This window comes from Tenrec ecaudatus, chromosome 8 (assembly GCF_050624435.1).
Source record: "Tenrec ecaudatus isolate mTenEca1 chromosome 8, mTenEca1.hap1, whole genome shotgun sequence".
Taxonomy (NCBI): domain Eukaryota; kingdom Metazoa; phylum Chordata; class Mammalia; order Afrosoricida; family Tenrecidae; genus Tenrec; species Tenrec ecaudatus.
Window position 1 is genome coordinate 47,313,349 of NC_134537.1, and position 7,073 is coordinate 47,320,421.

Here is a 7,073-nt window from a genome sequence, read left to right on the forward strand (position 1 = left end):
AGTGCTCCGAGAATAACGCGCTTCTATTCCACTACCTTGTTTCCCTCCGAACATGCAAAAGACTGTGATCTCATATTAACTAGCCCTTTGTGTGAATTTTGCCAATCAAACATTGTACCTAATTTTATTAAAAAGTATTTTGTTGAAATCTGACTGTATTCTTGGAAATGAACAGTTTTATGATTTTAATTGACAAACATTTAACAACTTTTAAAGAAAAATTCTTTTACTATTGATATTTGCCTGGTTACTTGCTGTGCCATTAGTCCCCTGTTTATTAAATGTTTTCACTGCATAAATCCATCAAGGCATTTACTCTCTGTGCTAGATGCAAGTGATAGATGAAGAGACCAGACCCCTGTCTGCTAGGGTTCCCTCTGCTTCACGGTCGCAACTGTATGGACACATGCTCTAGAGAGGAATGGGTGAGATCGTCCTGCTGACTGCGGTTATGTACTTCTTGCCTTTAGCCCCAAATAACACCATCTTGACCCAGAGTATTACAGTAGGGGCATAATTCAAAGCATTGGTAGTACTCAGTATCACAACGAGCATACTGATAATTAGTTTATATTATCGTTCTTTTAGGGACCTGGGAATACCTGATGTCATTTTAGATTCCAGAATTTGATAAGAGTACTATAGTTATGAATTGGCCCAAATGGGTTGGTTAGGACAAACCCCTTCTTTGTAAACCAGCTAGTGATTCTGATTTGCTGAGACAGGAAGCTCATCACTACCCTGGCTAGTGCGCAGGCTCTGGGGGAGTATGCCCTGCCGATTTGGGTCTCTTAGCCCTAGTGCCTGAAGAAATCTTTCTTCTCTAATGAATTGTTCCATTGTAGATACTAACTAGGAGGAATCAGAAATTTGTCGAAGATGCCACAGGTTGAATCTTGAATCCAAGCTTCTGGGTTCACACTTTAGTACTGTTTCCTGAGGCTCTGGCTAGCTTCACCTGAGTTTGACCCATGCTGAAGGTTTGGGCTTTTACCCCAGATATGGAATCAGAATTTACAGTTTAACAAGATCTGTAAGAATCATCTTGGGATCTGAAAAGGAAGGAGCCTTAGTGATGTCAAGCAGTGGTTAAGCGTTGGGATGCTGAATGCAAGGTCAGCAGTTGAAAGCGCTAGCCTGCTCAGAGGGAGAAAGGGCTTTCTACTCCCATAAAGAGCAAAGGTCTTAGAAACTCACGGGGCAGTTCTACCCTGTCCTGGAGGGTAGCCTTGAGCAGTGAGGAATTTGAGAATGAAAGGCAAATTAGCAGGTGGTAGAAGCCCTGATTTCCATTACAGCACCCTTCTGGTTAGGAGCTCTGGCCGCTCTGGGTTAGGCAGGGGTCTATTCATTGCAAGATTTATGATTCAAACCCACCAGGCACTCCACAGGAGAAAGGAAGCTCTGCTCCTGGAAAGCTTTAGTCTCAGAAATCCTATATAAAGCTGCTCCATGAGGAGCTGATGCCAAGGGCTCAAGTAGAAAGCAAATGTTTGAGAATGATGATGGCAACATATGTACAATTGTGCTTGACACGATGGATGTATGGATTGGGATGAGTTATACGAGCCCCCAATAAAATGATTTAAAAGAAAAAATAAGCTCCAAGTTGGCACCCACTCAGTGATAGCATGTTTGGTATATGGGTCTGTAGCAGACAAAACTGAAAAACAGCCAGGAGCCGATTGGAGAGAGCAGTTGATCTGCATTAGGGCTTACAGACCCACATGGCATTACTGCCCCCAGCAACGACTGGCGGGACTGGAAAGGATTCAGGAAGCGGCTAGCTGAGGGGGCTCTTCCTTTTTTAATCAATTTTAAGTGAGATGGGATACTGAAATGATTTAAAAGTGATTGTTAGATTATCTTCGGATGAAGACGAGGAAGCATTCACAGTGCATATTGGCTGTGTCCTGGGCTAGCTACCTGAGCAGGTGGTGTCTGGGTGACCCAAGGAACACACTGGGAATGCCTCCTTAGCTGAGATGTGGCCAGTGGAGTGTTAACTAGTGAGTGCCCAGCATGGGTTTATGCTCCTTTAGTTAATGCTCTGCCGGGAACTCGGGAACGTGACCAGGCTGCACCTTAATTCACCTACCAGCATTTAAGTGCTGCTGCAGCAATCCTTTTCTTGAATGTAGAGGGTGAGTCAGAAAGTATTACGCCTAGGTTTCCAGTCATAGGTCATGGGACTGTTAGGTCTCTCTCTCCGGGCTAGATTTCAGCCTCGGTTCTTGGCTCCGCGCGAGAAAGATTTCACGCCGAAGCCGGGCTCGTGATCCAAGTGAATTTAATGAAAGTTCAAAGAAGCATCAGGTTTTACGCGGCACCCATAGGATTCCTTTGACCATGTGGCCTGGCAGAGACTGCTGCCCCAGGTCACGCAAGGATCCCTCTCCTCTCACAAAGAGGACCAGACCACCCAAGCAAGCCCCTCTCCCTTCCGGTCCCTGTCTTTTCAAGGGTCCCCCGGGCAGGCGTGGTGAACAACCCCAGGTTGATCCCATTGGCTGAATTGCAGTCACCTGGCCCAGGTGGGCTGCTCCAGGTGTAACGCCCATCTCCACCAACTGGCGGGAAAATCCAGCTTTGTCCTAAGCCGGCTCTCCTGGGCATGCGTAAATGGACTTCCCAATTCCCTAGGTTAAGCTACCTCACAGGACTATTCCAAACACAGCATGTTTAAACCCCTCTCCAGTGGATGGCTGTGGACAGGTTCTCAGTAATGCATTTAAGTCTTGATAAGGTGCCTTCAAAAAATAAAAAAGGCCAAACTAGGGATTTTCACTAGGGAATCTACTGAGCCTGTCAGATTCAAGACAGAAAGGTCAACTCTGGAGGTTATGGTGACTTTTGGGGGGACTCCAAAGGAGTAATTAAAAAAAAAGTTTTATTGGCATACATTTTCCTTATCATACAATTTATTAGTTCAGTCATATTAAGAAGAGTTGTGGCGCTTCCCAGACGGACGCGATGAAACCTAGACCCACGGGGTTAATGGATAATAAACTAAAGCAGCGAGTGATTCAGTATCTTACCAGTAACAGATATGGCAAATATGTGGACACTGGATTTTTAGCATCTGATTTGCAAAGAATGTACTGTATAGACTGTGGTCAAAGGAAAGGAAATGCTTTTCGGATTCAGGTCGAAAAATTGTTTAATTATTAATGAGAAAGCCTTAAGGAACTAACAGAATTCGAAGATGAACATGTAGCAAAAAGATCAAGACAAGTGGAGAGGATAATGGGAATTCTGACTGATTTTGATGATTCAAATATGGAAGATTACGCAGATCTACAGTCAGCCAATCACATGAATAGTTCCCTCTGTCTTTATATCGGAAAGGAAATCCTGATTCTATTTCAAATACTCCTGAGATGGAGCAAAGAGAACCCACCACTTCAACACTGCCACGGACTTCCAAAGACGCTCTGTTCCTTCAACGGCCTCTGCCACTGTTTCTCCAGGGGGGTGGCTTATTGACAGAACTCCAGGTGGAAAGAAAGAGAGTTTTTTCTTGGACTTAGCAGATGAGCATAGTAATAAGCCAGTGTCTGAGATACAGGATGCAAAAGAGTCTTCTCTTCTGGAGAGAGATCATTTAAAAAAAGTTAGGCGAATGAGCAAAGGAAGCAAAAGGACGAAAGAAGAACTTCAGGATGTGGATGGAGAAATAGAGGATGCTTTGCAAAAGAAAGGTAAGCCCAGAGGGCTAGGATTACAGACCTGCAGTGTGAAGTTTGAAGATGTTGGAGGCAATGATACAATGCTAAAGGAGGTCTGCAAGATGTTTATCCACGTGTCACCCCAGGGGTACCACCACCTGGGAGTCATTCCCCCTCGAGGCCTTCTCCTCCACAGACCACCAGGCTGTACTTGCGCATGCAATTACTAGGGAACTTGACCTGCCACTTCTGAAGGTAGCTGCGACGAAGGGTTAACAGGAGAGTCTGAACAGAAACTGAGAGAACTGTTTGAACAGGCAGTGTTAAATTCACCTTGCGTCTTTTTTATTGATGAAATTGATGCTATTACCCCCAAAAGAGAAGTTGCTTCAAAAGATAAGGAACGAAGAATTGTAGCCCAGCTCCTTACCTGCATGGATGATCTGAACAACGTGGGTGTTACAGCGCGAGGCCTAGTCTTTGGAGCCACTAACCGACCAGACGCTTTGGACCCTGCTTTGAGACGTGCAGGCAGGTTTGACCGAGAAATCTGCCTAGGAATCCCAGATGAAGCATCCAGGGAAAGAAGACTTCAGACTTTGTTCAGGAAACTGAAGCTTCCTGAAACGTTTAATTCTCGTCAGTCAGCACACCTGACACCAGGCTTTGTTGGGGCTGATCTGCTGGTGCTCTGCCGAGAGGCAGCCATGTGTGCAGCCAATAGGGTCTTGAAGCTTCAGGAGCAGCAGAGGCCAGATCCTGAGGCGGAAGGTTTGCTTGCTGCAGGAAGCCGGGAAGCAAGAATAGGAACGGTGCATACTTCTAAGGCACAGGATGAATTGCAAAGGCTGCTGGGGTTGCTAAGAGACCAGGACCTCCTCTCAGAAAAACCGCTCCAAGGGCTGTGCATTGAACTGAATGATTTCATCGTTGCGCTAGACTCAGTCCAGCCTTCTGCCAAAAGGGAAGGCTTTGTCACTGTCCCTGATGTGACATGGGCAGATATTGGTGCCCTGGAAGATATTCAAGAGGAGCGCACCATGGCAATAATGGCACCAGTACATAACCCAGATCGGTTTAAAGCGCTTGGATTAGTGACTCCAGCTGGAGTGCGCCTTGCTGGTCCTCCTGGTTGTGGTAAAACTCTCCCAGCTTTCAACCTGGTGCTGATGTGGTTACATGGAAGCTTGTATTTTCAAACTCTTGAGGCCAAGAATGAACTGGAAGTTCTTCCGATTGGGCCAACTTGAAAAAACATTTTTTAAGTAATCACTGAAATAAAATAACATAATTTTTCTAAATAAAAATGTTATTTTTAAGCAAAAAAAGTTGTGCAATCATCACAATTTCAGATTTTTTTTTCTTTCTCATACTCGCTAGCTCCCCGCCATGCCCCTAGGAATCCAGTTACTGTGTCTATAGCTTCATCTGTCCTGGATTTCATATACAATAAATCATACAAAACAAGAAACAAAAAATGACAAAATAGAAAAACCTCCATAGAAAAGAAAACAAAATGTTAAAAAGTGAATCAACTTTGAAATGAGCATAAAAAGGATATCAAGTGATAAGATGTTACATTTTAGCCTACCTACATTTGCCAGCAATCGACTATACTGCTCCATGATAGCGTGACTATTCACTACCCTGGACTATGGTCAGAGGGCATTTGCCCCAGCTTAATTCAGGAGGAGTCTGGGTAGCATAATGGTTAACCTGTTGGGCTGCTAACTGTAAAGTCAGCAGTTTGAAACCACTCATTGCTCCATGGAAAAAAATAAGGCTGTCTATTTCTGTTAAATCCAGGAACAGGAATGGGAGTAGCAATACCAGAAGGGGAAGGGGAAGGTGGGGAGAGAAAGGGGGAACCTATCGCAATGTTAGACACATAACCACACCCCAGGGGGGGATGAACAGCAGAAATGGGGGTGGAAGACAGTGTAAGATATGAATATAGTAATTTATCAAGGGGTCACGAGGTGGGGAAGGAAGGGTAAAAAGGAGCTGATACCAAGGGTTCAAGTAGAAAGTAAATGTTTAGAAAATAATGATGGCAACATATGTACAAATATGCTTGATATAATTGATGTATGGATTGTTATAAGAGCTGTAAGAACCCCCAATAAAATGATCTTTTAATTAATGAAACATTTTTTAAAAGAATTATTGTCTTGGAAACTCATTGGGGCAGTTCTCCCCAGTCCTATGTTGCTATGAGTTGAATTTGACTCAATGACAGCATTTGTTTTTTGTTTGTTTAATCCATGTAGTGATCCTACAAATGGATTTGGGGCTTCCACTGTCATCCATAATCTTCTGCAAACCGGGTGTTCAGAATTCAAGTTCTGATACTGTTACCACCTCTGGAATTGGGTTTTATTATTTACATTCCTGGCATCATATAGGCTGGTGTTCTACCATGTGAATTTTGTTGACACCTCACTTAGATGACTGCTTGTTTTAAGACAAGCCTTTAAGACCACCAGAAGCCTGTCTTTCTGATAGTTTGATACCATCTGATTTCTTCACTACACTTTGCTGTAGTGTCCATATCTTTAATAATCTCTTTATGAACTCAATCTAAGGTCAACAACTAGTTGTTCTTAGATTAGGGCTGTGATTGTGAGCCAAAAATCCCAAAGGGGTAATCTTGATAAGAGAACCCAATCTCAAGTATATTTTAAGGAGAGTATTTAGTCTTAGAGAAAGACAACACAGAGACACAGACCCATCATCTGAATGAGGGAGGCCATTATCATGAGATCATTCATAATGGTGTCCAAGGGTTCGCTGCCAGGAAACTAAGTTAAATAAGGCATGGAATAATGGAAACCATTACAAATTCATGATTGGTGGCAGATTGACATCAGAGCTACAGGTGGGACTACCTAAGCAAGAAAAGGACCATGAATGGGACACATGCATTATATTATCTAGAAGAGATTACACGATTGGTCCAGGACCTTCCAACCAAGGCAATCGGCACAACTGATCGGGCATAACTCATGACTATGCTACTCCCAGTACTGTCTATCAAAGACACACCATGCAACCCTCCGAGAGACTGTCCCTCCCTGGGGTAGGTGGAGAGGGGTTGAAGTTTATCCGCTTTCTAATGCCTCTGCTGGAAGACGAGATTATCAAAATCCTTGGGTAATGATCAGGAATTCAATGAAAGCATAATGTGCAAATGAAGTTTGGACTATCACTATTCATAGCCTTTTGCAAACCAGGGTGCTCAGAATTTAACATATATACTCAAGTATAAGCCAACCTGAATATCAGCCGAGGCACCTAATTTTACCATAAAAACTGCATTAAAAATGTGCTGGAATCTAGCCCAGAAGCAACAAAGCCCACATGGAAGCAGCACACCAACATGTGTGATCATGAAGGGCCGAGGGG

General features: G+C 43.8%; 1 pseudogene; it reads left to right on the forward strand.

Annotated features, from left to right (window-relative positions):
* The first annotated feature begins 301 nt into the window (after positions 1-301).
* On the forward strand, positions 302-5,782 carry LOC142454932 (nuclear valosin-containing protein-like pseudogene; annotated as a pseudogene).
* The last annotated feature ends 1,291 nt before the right edge of the window (positions 5,783-7,073 follow it).